Genomic DNA, 18,257 nt, shown 5'->3' with positions numbered 1-18,257 from the left:
TGGTCAAAGACTTTGCTCATCTCTTCGGCGAAAAGGACAATGTCCAAGCAGACGAAAGATTGCTGCTCCCAGATAGCGGTAGCCAAGGCGAGAGCTTTTCCCGAGAGTAGTGATATGGTGAACGCTACCTTAGAGCGGGGTGATAGGAACATGGAGGGTTGGAGTTCAAAAACTAGGAAGCACTGGGTCAAGAAGCCGCGACACTTGCCCGGATGACCATCATAGCGCTCTGGCGCGGGTAGGCGAGGCTCTCGGTGAGTCTGGAGGTTGGCGACCGGTGGGGTAGTACCCAAATGAACTGACTGAGGAGGAACATCCTGAGCAGAAGCCACAGCGGCTGGGTGTTGAATGGTCTGAGTCCACGTATTTACCTTGTCGGAAATGCTTTTGAGAAGTTGCTCAAGGCGGCCGAGGAAAGCACCTTGATGGGAGAGAATAGAACGAAATTCCTCCATCACTGCTGGGTCCATACTGGCTCAGTCTTGCTGTCAGGGCAAGGCTGGTTCTGGACCCAAGTGCAGACAGACGAGGCGAGAAGCAGGTATGCAGTCTTAAATAAAAGTACTTTACTAGAATCACACAAGTAAACAGTTACAAACATAGGAGCTCAAGACAAGCTACCACTAGGCAAATGGCTTGTCAAGACTGAGCACAGAGGGAAGAAACCACAGAACTTAAATACAAGCAAAAACAGGTGAAACCAATAAACCTGATAAAAGGCAGTTAAGTAATAAACACAGGAGAAACTAGTAACAATTAGCAAAAGGAAAAAAACAAGTGAAGGTGCCATCTAGGGGTTACTAAGGGAACTAACCGGCACCCTCACAACAGGTCTATCTGTCAAGTGTATGAAGGGAGATTCCCTCCTTTGATTGGCTCCCCATGGCCCACGTGATCCCAGGGACATTGCAAATCACCTGCGCCTCTGGGATACGTGGGCCCTGCGCACTTGGAATTTGGCGAAGCCTAGGAGCGGAAGTGTAGGCGCCCCGGGAGCTGTCAGGTAAGTCCGTAGATTTTTCCAGATCGAAGGCCTCCGCACGCAGGGGGCCTCCGATCGGAAAATATGGCCCCTTTTTGGGGATTTTTGCCTAATTGGCCTAAAGGATTTTTGGGTTCATTTATATTATGTTATAACGACATTAAATTCAGAATTAACAGCACATGTTTACAAAACCTTTATTAGTGCTGCTGTGTTTTTATTGGGAGTTTCAGTACTGGAATCATTTTTACTACCATAGAAACATAGAAACATAGAAGATAGGAGCAGGAGTAGGCCATTTGGCCCCTCGAGCCTGCTCCGCCATTCAATGTGATCATGGCTGATCATCCAAATTCAGTACCCTGTCCCTGCTTTCTCCCCATACCCCTTGATCCCTTTAGCCTTAAGAAATATATCCAACTCCTTCTTGAATATATTTAATGAATTGACCTCTACTGCCTGCTGTGGTAGAGAATTCCACAGGTTCACCACTCTCTGGGTGAAGAAATTCCTCCTCATTTCTGTCCTAAATGGCCTACCCCTTATCCTTAGACTCTGACCCCTGGTTCTGGACTCCCCGACCATCGGGAACATCCTTCCTGCATCTAGCCTGTCCAGTCCTATCAGAATTTTATAAGTTTCAATGAGATCCCCTCTCATTCGTCTAAACTCCAGCGAGTACAAGCCCAATCGACCCAATCTCTCCTCATAATTTGAGGAATGAATTTTTGGAGATACTTTTTATTTACTTATTACAATAAATTTGGTTTGAATTGCGCTCCCCCACTTCCTCATCTATATTCTGCCTCTCAGCAACATCAGCCAAAGACATGGCATCAGGTTCCACATGCACGCTGACGACACCCAGCTCTACCTTTCAAGCACCTCACTCAATCCCTCCATGGCCTCTGTGTTGTCAGGCTGCTTGCCGGACATCTAGTTTGGAATGAGCCACAATTTCTTCCTGTTAAACATTGGGAAGACTGAAGCCAGGTCCGAGCACCCACCCCATTCAGGTAGGTGTTAGGCCCGCCATGCTCCCCTCCCAGTGGGTCTGCACTCAGACTCGACAATCAATGCCAATGGTTTTTCCCATTTCACAGCTTTCTGAAAGTGGCCCAGTTGAGAATCGCCAAAACCTACGGATGCAGATTCCACTGTAGTTCAAGGCTGAGGTTCAAACTTGGAAACCTGTACAAAATATAAGTAGTTTGTTTCTTTAGTGCTTCAGGGCCACATAAAATTCAGAGATACATAAATTTGAAGCTGAAGCCAAAGATCTAATCCTAATCTCACAGGCAGGCAGATGGATGAAGCTCCCCACTGTACCATTAAGTAATACAGATGCATACAGTATGCTGACAGAAATCAGACACAGCGACTGCTACAGCACCAGGGATAAGATATAAATGCCAATTAATCAATCAATCTGCCAACACTGGCTGGGAAAATGAACAAATACCTTGAATCACTCAAGTATTGCCCAACCAGCTACCCCCCATCTCCTCACCGCCACCCCCTACTCTCCGCCCGCCCCCCCCCCCCCCCTGCCGACCCCCCCAGAATTAGACAAGGAATTTAAACAAACTGGTATTGGAAAAAAAGGAACTTACACTTTCTGAAATAGCTGTTGTTCACTGTTAAAAATTCAGATCTGACACAGGTATCTCCTAAGCTTCAGCAGTGTCAGCCCCTCCTTTAAGTAGTCTGGCCACCTGCTTCTTACAGAGGTTGACTCCCACTATTCTATATTTACCAGCTTGGTTTTGACCACTGAGTGCAACAATAAAACTTGGAAGCGAGGAAATAAAGCCTGAGGCTCGAGGTCCAGACCGAGCTATTGGGAGCAGCAGCGAGAGCGGACCGACCTGTGAGGGAACAGGTGAAGAAGGAGCGAGGAAATAAAGCCTGAGGCTCGAGGCCCAGACCGAGCTACTGGGAGCAGCAGTGAGAGCGGACTGACCTGTTAGGGAACAGGCGAAGAAGGAGCGAGGAAATAAAGCCTGAGGCTCGAGGCCCAGACCGAGCTACTGGGAGCAGCAGTGAGAGCGGACCGACCTGTGAGGGAACAGGTGAAGAAGGAGCGAGGAAATAAAGCCTGAAGCTCGAGGCCCAGACCGAGCTACTGGGAGCAGCAGCGAGAGTGGACTGACCTGTGAGGGAACTGGCGAAGAAGGAGCGAGGAAATAAAGCCTGAGGTTCGAGGCCCAGACCGAGCTACTGGGAGCAGCAGCGAGAGCGGACTGACCTGTGAGGGAACAGGCGAAGAAGGAGCGAGGAAATAAAGCCTGAGGCTCGAGGCCCAGACCGAGCTACTGGGAGCAGCAGCGAGAGCGGACCTCAACAGGCAACATTCGAAAGTGATGTCAGAGATTAAAAGTGACGTCAGCGCAAGGGAAGGAGTTGATTGGTAAGTAGGACCTGGTGAGTATTTCTACAGTCCAGTCTTTAAAGTAAAAGTAAGGTCTCTAGTTTAGAGTAAGTAGTGTTTAAAGTGAAGTAAGGTCCCTAGTGTATTTAATATTCTTTAATTTAAAGGAAGTAAAGGGAGTAAATTAAGGGTAGGACATGGCAGGGCAGCTCAGCTGCATTGAGTGCTACTCCTGTGCTATGTGGGAAGTCAGGGACACTTTCGGTGTCCAGGGCAAACACATGTGCAGGAAGTGTCTCCAGCTGCAGCTACTCGAAATCCGCGTTTCAGAGCTGGAGCTGCGGCTGGAGTCACTGTGGAGCATCCACGAGGCTGAAATCTTCATGGATAGCATGTTTAATGAGGTGGTCACACCGCAGGTAAAGAGTGCACAGGCAGACAGGGAATGGGTGACCGCCAGACAGAGTAAAAGAACTAGGAAGGTAGTGCAGGAGTCCCTTGGATCCATCTCCCTCTCCAACAGAATTTTCACTTTGGATAATGCTGGGGGAGATGGTTTCTCAGGGGAATGCAGCAAGAGTCAAGTCCGTGGCACTACGAGTAGCTCAGCTGCACAGGAGGGGAGGGAAAAGAGTGGGAGAGCAATAGTGATAGGGGATTCTATCGTAAGGGGAACAGAGAGACGTTTCTGTGGCCGCAGACACGACTTCAGGATGATATGTTGCCTCCCTGGTGCCAGGGTCAAGGATGTCACTGAGCGGCTGCAGGACATTCTGAAGGGTGAGGGTGAACAGCCAGAGGTTGTGGTCCATATCAGTACCAACGACATATGTAGAAAGAGGGACGAGGTCCTGCAAGCAGAATATAGGGAGCTAGGAAATGAATTAAAAAGCAGGACCTCAAAGGTAGTAATCTCAGGATTACTCCCAGTGTCACGTGCTAGCGAGAGCAGAAATAGGAGAATGGACCAGATGAATGCGTGGCTGGAGAGATGGTGTAGGAGGGAGGGATTTAAATTTCTGAGGCATTGGGACCGATTCTGGGGAAGGTGGGACCTGTACAAGCTGGACAGGTTACACCTCGGCAGAAACGGGACCAACATCCTTGCAGGGGAGTTTGCTAGTGCTGATGAGAAGGATTTAAACTAGTTTGTCAGGGGGCTGGGAACCTAAGTGTGGGCCCAGAATGGAGAGAAACAAAGCTGGGAGTGCAAGTTAGAAAAGTAGTCAGCAAAACTAGTAGGGAACAGAAACAAAGGCCAACATAAAGAGGGTTAAAGTGCAGAAAAATGTTAAACAGGCAAAGTTGAAGGCACTTTATCTAAATGCACGTAGCATTCGCAACAAGGTGGATGAATTAATGGCACTAATAGAAGTAAATGGGTATGATGTAATTGCCATTACAGAGACATGGTTGCAGGGTAACCAAAGCTGGGAACTGAATGTTCCAGGGTACTCAACATTTAGGAAGGACAGACAAAAAGGAAAAGGAGGTGGCGTAGCGCTGTTAATAAGGGATGAGATCGGTACGGTAGAGATAAAAGATCTTGGCTCGGCAGATCGTGATGTAGAACTGGAATCAGTTTGGGTGGAGCTAAGAAACAGCAAAGGGCGGAAAGAATTGGTGGGAGTTGTGTATAGGCCACCAAACAGTAATGGTAATGTAGGGCACAGTATCAATCAAGAGATTAGAAGTGCATGTAACAAGGGCAATACGGTAATCATGGGGGACTTTAATCTACATATTGACTGGACAAATTAAATTACCACTAATAGTGTGGAGGACAAATTCTTAGAATGCATGCAAGATGGTTTCCTGGATCAGTATGTGGAGGAACCAACCAGGGAACAGGCTATTCTGGATCTGGTACTGTGTAATGAGAAAGGGCTAATCAATAATCTTGTGGTAAAGGGGCCTTTAGGGACAAGTGACCATAATATGATTGAATTTTACATTAAGTTTGAGAGTGATGTAGTCCAATCTGAAACTAAGGTCTTCAATCTAAACAGAGGAAACTACAAGGGTATGAGGGGCAAGTTGGCCATGGTAGATTATGAGACTAAACTAAAAGGTATGAAGGTGGACATACAATGGCTAATATTCAAGGAAATAATGCATAATTTGCAACAAACATGGCCTCGATTTTCATTGTGCTGTGGAGTCGGGTTTGGAGGCGTGCGGGGTGTTAAATTCCCGAAATCGGTGGTCCCGACCCCATCCCGCCCCCAACCCGCCTCCATGCCAATTTCAAAGGAGGTGGGTACCCGCCCCGCACTGGGACCCACCTACCCGAGGCGGGAAGGGATTAGTGCCAATTAACTGCCTGTTAACAGGTAGTTAACAGGCAGTTTTTAGCCTAATCCCTATTTTTAAGCTTGAACTGTGGGAACCCCGATGGCTCCAAACCACGCCAAGTTGAAGGAGTCAGGCCGTCGGGTTGAAGGGCTTGGAGGGGTCGAGATGTCGGTGTTCAGGTGAGTGATGTGTGCATGAGTGCAAAGGTAAGTGTGTTTGGTGTGTATAAAGTGATTAAATAAGTTTTACATACATTTTCTTACCTTTTCAGCCTTCCTTCCTTTAGGTTCGGGGAGTCCCTCATCTCACCGGCACAGAAAGCAGAATGGCTGCGAAGTGTCAAAAGTGACAGCCTACAGCTTTCTGTGCAGGAGAGATTTCTAACTGAGTCTGTGGAGAAGGACTCATGTTAGAAGTAAGACTGTCAGTGTTTGACAGCTTCAAACAGCTGTGAAACACTGATATTTCATCTGTCAAAACATCTTGACAGATGAAATTTCAGTCTGTGATGTCACCTGTTGCCGGGTGGCCCTTAATTGGCCTGCTGAGCCCACTGGGTGGGCTCAACAAGGTCAATCAAGCTAAAATCACGTGGATTGGCTACATCTCAATGGAGGCGGGACTACAACCCCAAAAGTTGTAGTCCTGCCTCCTTCCCGACTTCTGAATGAAAATCACCCCCATATATTCCTCTAGGGCATAAAAACCCAAAAGGAAAAGTGATCCAACCATGGCTAACAAAAGAAATTAAAGCTAGTATTAAGTCAAAGGAGGAAGCTTATAAAGTTGCCAGAAAAGGCGGTCAGCCTGAGGATTGGGATCTTTTTAGAAATCAGCAAAGGGGGACCAAGAAATTGATAAAGAAAGGGAAAATGGAATATGAGCACAAACTAGCGAAAAATATGAAAACAGATTGTAAAAGCTTCTATAGGTATGTGAAAAGGAAAAGACTGGCGAAGGTAAATGTAGGTCCTTTACAGTCAGAGACGGGAGAATTTATAATGGGGAATGAGGAAATGACAGAGAAATTAAATAAATACTTTGTTTCTGTCTTCAAGGAGGAAGACACAAAAAACTTCCCAGAAATACGAGAAAACCAAGGGTGTGACAAGAATGAGGAACTTAAAGAAATTATTATTCGTAAAAAAACAGTACTAGCAAAATTAATGGGACTAAAGCCGACAAATCCCAAGGACCAGATGGCCTACATCCTAGGGTTTTGAAAGAGGTGGCCATTGGAATAGTGGACGCATAGGTTGTCATCTTCCAAAATTCTATAGATTCTGGAACGGTTCCTGCAGATTGGCAGATAGCAAATGTAACCCCGCTATTTAAGAAAGGAGGGAGAGAAAAAACAGGGAACTACAGACCTGTTAGCCTCCCATCAGTAGTTGGGAAAATGCTGGAATCTATTATAAAGGATGCAATAACTGGGCACTTAGAAACTAATAGGAAGATTGGGCAGAGTCAACATGGATTTACGAAAGGGAAATCCTATTTGGCAAAACTATTGAGTTCTTTGAGGATGTAACTAGTGAAGTAGACAAAGGGGAACCGGTAGATGTGGTGTATCTGGATATTCAGAAGGCCTTCGATAAGGTCCCACACAAGAGGTTGGTGAACAAAATTAGGGCACATGGAATTGGGGGTAATATACTAGCATGGATTGAGAATTGGTTAACAGACAGAAAACAAAGAGCAGGGATAAACAGGTCTTTTTCAGGATGGCAGGCTGTGAGTAGTGAGGTACCGCAAGGATCGGTGCCTGGGCCCCAGCTATTCACAATCTATATCAATGGTTTGGATGAGGGGACTAAATGTAACATTTCTAAATTTGCTGATGACACAAAGCTAGGTGGCAGTGTCAGTTGCGAAGAGGATGTGAAGAAGCTTCAAGGGGATCTCGACAGGCTCAGTGAGTGGGCGAGAACATGGCAGATGGAATATAATGTGGGTAAATGTGAAGTTATCCACTTTGGTAGAAAAAACAGAAAGACAGAGTATTTGCTAAATGGTGAAAGATTGGAGAATGCAGATGCTCAAAGGGACCTGGTGTCCTTGTACATGAGTCACTGAAAGTGAATGTGCAGGTGCAGCAAGCCATTAGGAAGTAAAATGGTATGCTGGCCTTCATTACAAGAGGATTTGAGTACAGGAGTAAAGAAGTCTTACTCCAATTATATAGGGCCTTGGTGAGACCACACCTGGAGTACTATGTACAATTTTGATCTCCTTACCTAAGGAAGGATATACTTGCCATAGAGGGAATGCAATGAAGGTTCATGTGATTGATTCCTGGGATGGCGGGACTGTCGTATGAGAAGAGATTGAGTAAACTAAGCCTGTATTCTCTTGAATTCAGAAGAATGAGAGGGGATCTCATTGAAGCATACAAAATTATTACAGGGCTTGATAGGATGGATGCTGGGAGAATGTTTCCCTTGGCTGGGAAGTCTAGAACCAGGGGCCACAGCCTCAGGATAAAGGGTAGGCCATTCAGGACTGAGATGAGAAGACATTTCTTCACACAGAGTGCAGTGAATCTTTGGAATTCTCTACCCCAGAGGGCTGTGGAGGCTCAGTCATTGGGTATATTCAAAACAGAAGTCGATAGATTTCTGACTAGTAAGGGCATCAAGGGATATGGCGATAGGGCCGGTGAATGGAGTTGAGGCAGAAGATCAGCCATGATCTCATTGAATGGCGGAGCAGGCTTGAAGGGCCGAATGGCCTACCCCTGCTCCTATTTCTTCTGTTCTTATGTTCTTATGTTCCTTGTGTTCTTGCCTGGATCTCCGTGCCTTGCTCACATGTACTCCTTCAATCTCTCTGAAGGTGGACCGAATTAACACAAGATGAGACAGCATTTGGTTGGATTCGTGAGTTGCCTTATTCCACAGCAAGCAAAACGTACAGCACACTGAATATGATGGGAGGCACTTGGTACAATCAGTGTAACTGCTGTTTGTGTACTATTACAAAAATAATGACCGTACATACACTAGCCCACTTTGGCAGGTCGTCCAATTCAAATTAAAAGCACAATCTTTAATTTTTAAAATTATTTTTACTGTAATTCTTATTTGCTCTGTGTAGTATAAGATGACTCCTGACCCCTCAACCACAGCCGTGCTGTCCGATCGCCTGGCCGGTACCAAGTCCTGGATGAACAATAATTTCCTTCAACTCAGTAGCAGCAAGACCAAAGCCATTATTCTTGGTTCCCACCTAAAACTTTGCACCTTAGTGCCCGACTTCCTCCATCTCTGTCAGCTTCCATAGATTAAGCCCGATGGTCCACAATCTCGGTGTCCTGTTTGGCTCTGAGCTGAGCTTCACTTGTCATGTTCTCACCATCACCATAAAGACGGCTTATTTCCATTCCACAACAGTGCCTGCTTCAGTCCCACAGTCGCTGAACCACTTATCTATGCCATTAAGCCTCCGGGCTCAATTACTACAAAGCTTTCCTTGCTAGCATCTCAAATTCTGCCCTTTACAAATTGCAACTCATCCAAAATTCTGTTGCCTGCATCCTATCCTGCACTAAGTCCCAATCCCCTATTTCCCCATTGCATATCAACCTTCAATGGCTCGATATCCACTTGTGCATCATTTAAAAAATCCTTGTCCTCATCTACAAATCCCTCCATAGCCTTGGCCTCCCCTACCTCTGCAGCCTGAATCAGCTCTACTCTCCTCTATGCACATTTTACGCACAGAAGGCAGTAGAGGCCAATTCATTAAATATATTCAAGAAGGAGTTGGATATATTTCTTAAGGCTAAAGGGATCAAGGGATATGGGATCTGGGGAGAAAGCAGGGACAGGGCACTGAATTTGGATGATCAGCCATGATCTCATTGAATGGCGGAGCAGGCTCACGGGGCCGAATGGCCTACTCCTGCTCCTATCTTCTATGTTTCTATGTTTGCAGGTAGAACAAAACCCAGAAACCTGGCTGATAATTAGCTGAAAACAAATATCAAAAAGACCATTTCATCAGCTAACCAAGGCCCAGATGTCTGGGCTTTGACCATGTTGAGTTGTAGTCAAGACCAGATTTTCTCTCAGCAGAGTCCAGCTAACATTGGACACGTAAGTGGCGCCTAAAAAATGAATGTGCCTGGATGAGAGAACTCAAGTGCTCAAAGGGTCAATGAAACTAAAATGTCTTTCCCCCCACTCCTATTCTTTGATTTGGTGCACAAAGAAATGAAGAGCATTTAATTTTCTTGAATTGTAATTTTCTGCTGCAGTATTAGATTGCGGTTTGGGTTAAAGCCGATTGTTGAAGCGCTGCACAGAGCTGCCTTTGCTGGAGAGATAAACAGAAGCAGCTGTTGATTCCAAACCCGTTGCTATGTCAGAGGAAAATGAATCATGGGAGTTTGTGAGAAGTTGTATGCCCTCAAAACCGATACCACTCAGTGTTCAGCGGACATGAAACAGCTTGCAGCAAAAACAGGCAGCACTTAGGGACATGAAGACAGATTTTGAGAAATGTTTGAAAATACCAGCAGTCTCAGAGCAACTGTAGGTAAAAAAATCACACTATAGGATACACCATTGCCCATTTGCAATTTACACCGAGGAGGATATGGTTTGCCACAGCTCCTGAATAACAATTTTTAAAGTAAAAAAAAATTAAACAGCTCAAGTGATTGACGCCTCAAAGAACATCAGAACTGAAATGGAAAGCTGAAAAATCACATGCCTATGTCACTTTTGTCAGTTTTTCCTCCCCCAGAGATGAGCTAATGCACACCGTGAAGCATTTTTTTAGTAGATAACTGAGAATTTAAGAAAGCATCTCACAACCATATGTGGCAGGTTTGTACATTAAGTAGTTTTGAGGCACAACTCCATAGACATAAGCACAGGCAACTTAAATGCAATGCTGCTAGTTCAGAGACTGGAATATTTTGACATTGGCATCTGGAGATAGCCCCCATAGGGTTCATAATTATAACTCTCCGTTATAACTAAAGACTAGCGCATTGTGTGCTCAGAGTCTACCATGGACAACATACTTGTCAACCATCAGTATTTTAAGTTGATGCTCAGTGTTTCAACCCACGTACCAGCTTGTTAGCACTTCACAAGAGAAATTTGCTCCTTTACGGCTACTGCAGCTTGTCGGTATAAACCAATGAGATCCGCTGGAGAATAGGAGCAGGAGTCGGCCATTCAGCCCCTCGAGCCTGCTCTGCCATTCAATGAGATCATGGCTGATCTGTATCTTAACTCCATCCACCTGCCCTGGCTCCATATCCTTTTATGGAAGGTGGGACTGGAAGTTGTCAACGACAGTTAATCAGATTCTACGCTCTCCCACTGCAGGTTGTACACGAATGTAAGGCAGAAAAGGTTTTAAGATAAGATGATTTCTGAGAGCCAAAGTTACTGTTTGTTCAGTGTTACTCCCCAGAAATGTTATAGATAACAAATAAGCTGCTAGAATGAAACTTTTAAAAACTGTTTGCCCCTAAAATTCCTGGGGCTAGAAAGGGCGGAGAGGCTGAATTCCGAGCAGCAAGGACTCCGAATTTTCCACACCGCCTCCTCCCCCAGAGGGCATCGATCACCTTGTCTGGGGGCTGAATGGGTCCTTTTGGAGCTGAAGATGGAAAAGAAATTAAATTTTTCTGTGGCCTTGTTGGGTTTTGGGTGACCTCAGGCAGAGGAGCCATCGGACCAATTGGCACTCCATAAGGCCAATTTTAACTCAGTCTGCTGGGCGGAAACAGGGAGGTAGGGGATCTAGGATTGGAGTACAGCACTTACTGCCCCGTTCCCACTCCGATCCTGCCCGACGCCATTTCCCTCAGGGCCTTTACAAAGGCGGCCCAGGTGCCCACCTGAATCAGGGAGGAGGCTCATTAAATGATGCAACTCGGGGGGTCCTTAGACACACGTAGGACCCCAGTTCCAATTTTGAGGTATGAATGGGCGATGAGCAGCACAAGCAAAACAAAACGACCCAGAAATTATTCAGTTTTGTTTTTTTTGGACGAGCCAGGAGGAGCAGGCACATAGAGGGCAGTAGGGGAGAGGGGTTGATATCGGGGTGGGGGCCTGCATTGGTTTATTTGGTGCGGTAAGTTTTTGCCTGCATTCTAGGATGGCACGAATGGAACAAGTAGACATCACTAGCCATGTGACTGGAGGACAAGAGGACATAATTTGCCATAAATCAATCGCTTTGTTTTAACTGCGGCTTGGCAAATGCTATGTCAGCAACCTGCAGCCATTTCTGTAGCTTGGCTGCCTGTAGGTTTTGTGCTGTGATTTATAAGGGCTTCTGAGAGCATTCAGCTGTTTGGCATTTCAGTTGGATGGTTATAACTCTAGGGGATGGCAGCTGTTCAATACTGGTAGGTTGTTTTGTGAATGTTTATCTTCTGATCTAAATGTTTGATCAGCAATCTGCCTGTTGTGATATTGGCAGCATGCTAAAACAAACCAAATTTTGCTTTTGCCTTTGAGGAAGATCTGACCTTTGGCCTTCAGAAGTTTGGTGCAACAGATTCCCTCCACCAGTGGCTGTGTAGAATTAGGCTCGTGGGTGATTAGTGGTTCTGTCTGTGTGAGAGGGAAACTCTGCAGGCTCGCATAGATTCTTTGAGTTGGAGATGGAGACCTTTAGGACCGTTGCAACTGCCAGAGGCGAGTGCAAAGATAAATTAGGTAAGAACTGAAAGTGAAACTACAAGAAGGAATCGGCAAAGCTGAGGGAAATATTGTGAAGCAGAAGCGGAAGAGATAGTGGGCCAAAAATCGCGGTCGGCGTACGCCTCTGACCTGTGAAAGGAATACGCACCTACCTGATGGCGGCCCTCCTGAGAAAACTTGGGGTCTGACGCTGCGAGGCGAAGGGCAGCGTAATGGTCCACGGATCCCAGGGACGCAGTCTGTGCGGAAGCGTGCCTGGGATCACGTGGGCCTGGTCCTCCAATCTCAAAACAGAATTCGATTTTAATCATTTCCGAAGGGAATCCCGTAATCAGATTTTATGGAATCCCGTAATCAGATTTAATTATAATTTACAGGATTGGAATTTAATTCGGAATTAGCTTCATTCCACCAACTTCACTACAAATTTAATTTTTTGCTCATTTTTGACATCATTAAAACTCATATATTTGCAGAAACATCGAAAAACTCATTTGAGATAGTGTATGTGTAGGATTTCCGAGGTGAAAATGTTTAATACATGCCTGAGGTATCCCCTTACAGGCCTTGCACCTGTTTGCATCAACCCTAACATTTCCGTATACAATTGCTGACAAATAGCCCAACTCTGCGCCGGCAATTGCTTTTTCGTGACACACGGCGAGTTCTGGACTTCGCGCAAAGCGCATGCGGAAATCCCGAACTTGCAGTGGATTTCAAAGGAGGTACGGCGACGGACTCTGAGAGTCCGCTGCCATACCCACCGCAAAATCCGAGCCAATATTAAAGAGGCATTGTCAAATCTTTTATTCTGTTGAAAACTCAGGAATAGAAATCTGGGAAACCCAAAACAGATAGATAAGAGGAAATTTTAACTTTGGTGATGTTGTAAAATGGCCAATATTGAATTAGCCGTCCATTGTACACCACATCAGATTTTCCTTCCTTTTGAAGTCAATGGAAGGGTAAATTGGGTGGGGTGCAGAACAGGCAGGAAATTCATTTTCGCCTATTTTACAACACCCAACTATAGTAATCTGGGATATTATGATTAAGGTTATCCACCAGGTGGTGCTGCAGCTAGTGCTGCCACTAGTTAAGGTCAGGGGGTTGCTTCCTGTCAAGGTCAGCAAAAGGTGGAATGCCAGGATGCAGGCCTGTATGTTTGCTACGCAGTTGTTAATAAAGTACACAGACTAATTCTAATATCTCGCCTCTTCGAGTTCTTGTTTCACTACATGGATTTATCACATTTGGCGACGAGGTAAAAGGACACTGCATGAAAAGGTGAAGTCTGCCGGGACTTTTAAAGAACAAATTCATGAGCTAAAGTTAGCTACAAATTGGACGGAAGCATGGCTGCCACGGTAGGAACGGTCTCCACTTTTGATATTTGAGCACAAACCTGGGAGGAATACTGTGAAGTGTTGGGGTATTTCTTCGAAGCAAATGAAATAAATGATGCCGGAAAAAGGAAAGCCATTCTGCTTAGTTCGGTGGGAAGCCAAACCTACAGTTTGATGAAGAATCTGCTCAGTCCTGAAAAGCCTGGAGACAAATCAATTGTTGAATTAGTGGCCTTGCTCAAAGAACATTTCAACCCCAAGCCTAGTGAGATTGTACAGTGGTTCAAGTTTAATTCAAGGAACAGAAAAGAGGAAGAGAGTGTAGTGGACTATGTAGCGGTGTTGCGTAAATTGGCACAAGATTGCAATTATGGGAACAACCTGAAGGAAATGCTGAGAGATAGGCTAGTTTGCGGAATAATGGACGACCGAATGCAGCGTAGATTAATATCCGAGACTGGGCTTACTTATGAAAAAGCTTTGGAACTTGCTCAAGCCATAGGGACAGCGAACCGAGATGTAAAAGAAATACAGGGTTCAGACGGGGCTAATGCTAAGCAAGTTGCAGGTCAGGTTATTGTGCACAAGTTAAACGTGCATCAGAAACCACAATGTGAGCATGTGAAGGCATGTTATAGATGCAAGGGCGATCACCTGGCGAGTGAATGCCGGTTTCTGGAGGAAAAGTGCCACAAGTGTGGGAAACAAGGACACATTAAACGAGCATGCAGGGCAAAATCACCTGTGGAGGAATCCAAACCAAAAGGGGGAGGAAAGCAAAACCAAGGAAGAGAAGTGAAAAAACATGGAGCACACCACATCAGCGGGGAAGCTGAGGAAGAAGAGGACATGTTCATAATGTATAGCATGTTAGAGAACATTCCAAAAGTGGCTCCTATCACATTGCAACTGACAGTAAACGACTCTAAGGTGAACTTTGAAGTTGATACAGAGTGCGGTGTAACCATAATGAACAGGGCAGAGTACTCAAAATTGTGGAACTGTGCAAAAGTTCCAGAGTTAAAGGCTTGCTCCCTGCATCTTAAAACATATACAGGTGAACGAGTAGCGACATTAGGTACAGCTAATGTAACTGTGCAACACAGGGACACAGTGGAACAGCTACCTGTAGTTATAGTATCGGGTACCAGACCAAACCTGTTAGGTCGGGGCTGGATAAAAGAACATAAATTAGACTGGGGAGCAGTAAATCAAATAGATGAGGTTGACTTTGCAAGAAGTGTTGAGTGAACATGAGAATGTGTTCAAGGAAGAACTTGGCACATTTAATGGGCCCCCAGTTAAGATTTATGTAGACAAGGAGGCACCGCCAAGGTTTTTTAAACAACGACCTGTGCCTTATGCCATGAAACCAAAGGTAGAGGGTGAGCTTGACCGTCTATTGAGGGAGAACATACTGGAGCCAGTGAAATGTTCAGGATGGGCAGCTCCCATAGTACCTGTTTTAAAACCGGACAAGTCGGTAAGACTCTGTGGAGATTATAAATTGACAGTCAATTGGGTGTCCAAACTAGAGCAGTATCCTATTCCCAAAACAGAGGATCTTTTTGCAAACCTGGCTGGAGGAAAGAAATTCACAAAGTTGGATATGAGTCATGCATACTTGCAGATTACACTGGATGATGAATCAAAGAAGTATGTTACTATAAATACACACAAGGGCTTGTTTTACATATAACCACTTACCGTTTGGTGTCTCATCTAGTCCAGCTATCTTCCAGAGGACAATCGAAGGTGTACTGCAAGGGATTCCACATGTTTCCATCTATCTGGATGATATTCTGGTGACAGGAAGAACCGACCAGGAGCATCTGAGCACTCTGAGAGAGGTACTACAGAGATTGGAGAGGACAGGGTTACGGCTCAAGAGGAGTAAGTGCACTTTCATGGGGAATGAGGCAGTGTTCCTGGGACACAGAGTGGACGCCACCAGGCTCCATCCAATCAAGGAGAAGGTACAAGCACTGCAGGATGCCCCTGCTCCTACCAATGTGGCTGAGTTAAAAGCTTACCTGGGACTGCTGAACTATTATAACAGGTTTTTACCAAACTTGTCAACGGTGTTAGCACCTCTTCACAAACTACTGCACAAGGAGACACAGTGGCAGTGGGGAGAGGAGCAGGGGGTTTCATTTGAACAGTCCAAGAAACTGATGCTGTCGTCGGATGTGCTGGTTTACTACAATGAAGAGAAAGACATCATTCTCTCTTGTGATGCTTCACCTTACGGGGTGGGGGCAGTTCTCTCACACCGCATGGTAGATGGAACTGAAAGACCTATAGGGATTATGTCCCGAACTCTAACACCAGCGGAAAAAAACTACTCCCAGTTAGACAAAGAGGGGTTAGCAGTAATGTTTGGGTTACAGATGTTCCACAAGTACATATATGGCAGGAAGTTCACCATATGCACCAATCATAAACCTCTTCTCCCTCTTTTCAATGAAATGAAAGCAGTTCCACAGATGGTGTCACCCCAGATCCAGAGGTGGGCAGTGACGTTGAGGGCATATGAGTATGTCATCGTCTACAAGGCGGGCAAGTACCATGGGAACGCAGATGCCTTGAGCCATCTTCCACTGCCAGGCACACCTATCCTTGCAGCTCCAGAGGACAGAGTTTTGATGTTGGAGGACACTGACATGGCACTTGTGACTGCAGAGCAAGTAAGAACATGAACAGGTAAAGATCCAGTACTATCTAGAGTTCGAGAATATGTGGCGAGTGGATGGCCACAGCATCTGGAAGGGGCTGACTTCACATCTTACAGTGTCAGGAAAACAGAGCTGAGTGTGCAGGATGGTTGCATGTTGTGGGGCGCACGAGTGATTATTCCACAGCCAGCACGACAGTCTATCCTAGAGCAACTATCAGTGTCATCCTGGGGTCACGCATATGAAAGCCTTGGCTAGGAGTTACTTGTGGTGGCTAAAGCTAGATGAGGAGATAGAAAATCTAGTCAAGACATGCCGCACTTGTCAGGTACACAGGAAGGCACCAGCAGCAGCTCCTCTCCACACCTGGGAGTGGCCGGATAAACCATGGAGAAGATTGCACTTAGATTATGCGGGTCCATTCATGGGGAAGATGTTCCTCATAATCATTGATGCACATTCCAAATGGATGGATGTTTATCCTGTTAATTCTGCTTCCTCCACTACTACTATAGACTGCCTGTGTCAGAGCTTCAGTAATCAAGGGCTACCGGAGATCGTGGTAAGTGACAATGCCACTTGTTTTGTGAGTACAGAGACAAAAGAGTTCATGAGAAACAATGGCATAGTGCAAGTGACCTCGGCTCCATATCATCCGTCCTCAAATGGACTTGCGGAGAGAGCCGTACAAACATTTAAAGAGATGATGAAAAAAAGTGCAGAAGGGAGTTTAGCAGCCAAAGTGTCACAGGCTCTGTTCAGCTACAGAATAACACCTCAATCCACCACAGGACTCTCTCCTGCTGAGATGTTATTAGGTCGTAGACTACGCTCCATTCTTGACCTTGTCCACCCAGACCTAAAAAGGAAAATGGAAAACAGACAAACCAAACAAAAAGAGAACCATGACAAAAGAACAAAGAGCCGAAGTTTTGGAGAAGGAGATGCGGTCCTTACCAGCAATTTCAGTTATGGACCAAAGTGGATTCCTGGCTTCATAGACTCAATGACAGGTCCAGTATCATACAAAGTCATGTTGGGAGATGGTAGGGTAGTACGCAGACATGTAGATCAGATACTTACCAGACAAGGGGAAATTGAAATTGAGGTTCCAGATGCAATGGCTGAGGACAGGGTTGCCCCCAGTTATCCAAGTGCATCTGTGGTGCCACCACCATGGACAGAGACAATTCCACAGGAACCCATTCATCAAGAGGAAACCATTGTTGCAGAGTCAGATACTCTGAGCACAAACAAGCAGGGACTTTACTGTTAGACGTTCACAAAGGTCTCGCAAGCCACCAGAGAAATTGGTACTGACCTGTTAGATTCATCAAGTATTGAAGATAGTGAATGGAGACTTCTTATGTGACCCTTAGGAATGGTGGTTGTTAAGAAATTCATACTGAAATCTTAAGGGGGGAGGAATATAGTAATCTGGGATGTTGTGATTAAGGTTATCCACCAGGTGGTGCTGTAGCTAGTGCTGCCACTAGTTAAGGTCAGGGGGTTGCTTCCTGTCAAGCTCAGCAAAAGGTGGAATGCCAGGATGCAGGCCTGTATGTTTGCTACGCAGTTGTTAATAAAGTACACAGACTAATTCTAATATCTCGCCTCTTCGCGTTCTTGTTTCACTACATGGATTTATCACACCAATGTTTAAAATGAACCCTGTAGAAAGGAGAAGTAGAACTTGGAATGTAGAGAAAGGACTTCAGTGTGTTAGCCTTGAGCAAAGAGAAGAGAAATCAAAGTACAGGGAAAAGGAAAGAAAAGCATTAAAATGAAACTGAAATTTAGGAATGAAAGTTCCAAAAAAAGGAAATTAAACTGAACACAGGGCAAGAAACAGGAAGAGGTAAAGAAAACCAAAAAATTAGTTCAAAAGAGAAAGTAAAGAAAAATGTTCAGCAA

The 18,257-nt window shown here is 45.4% G+C and overlaps 1 long non-coding RNA gene across 1 annotated transcript in view; it reads left to right on the top strand.

The window, feature by feature from the left end:
* Positions 1-498: 498 nt before the first annotated feature.
* Positions 499-18,257, top strand: part of LOC147102802 (uncharacterized) — a 119,351-nt gene continuing 101,592 nt past the window's right edge. The window contains exon 1 of the long non-coding RNA XR_015073116.1: positions 499-541. This is a non-coding gene — a long non-coding RNA (uncharacterized LOC147102802). The remainder of the gene's footprint in view (positions 542-18,257) is intronic.

The sequence above is a fragment of the Somniosus microcephalus genome, chromosome 21 (genome assembly GCF_052327205.1).
Source record: "Somniosus microcephalus isolate GS21.2 chromosome 21, FLI_Smic_1.0, whole genome shotgun sequence".
In the NCBI taxonomy this organism is placed as follows: Eukaryota; Metazoa; Chordata; class Chondrichthyes; order Squaliformes; family Somniosidae; genus Somniosus; species Somniosus microcephalus.
Note: the sequence above shows the minus strand (reverse complement) of the source record. Positions and strands in the feature narration are given on the sequence as shown.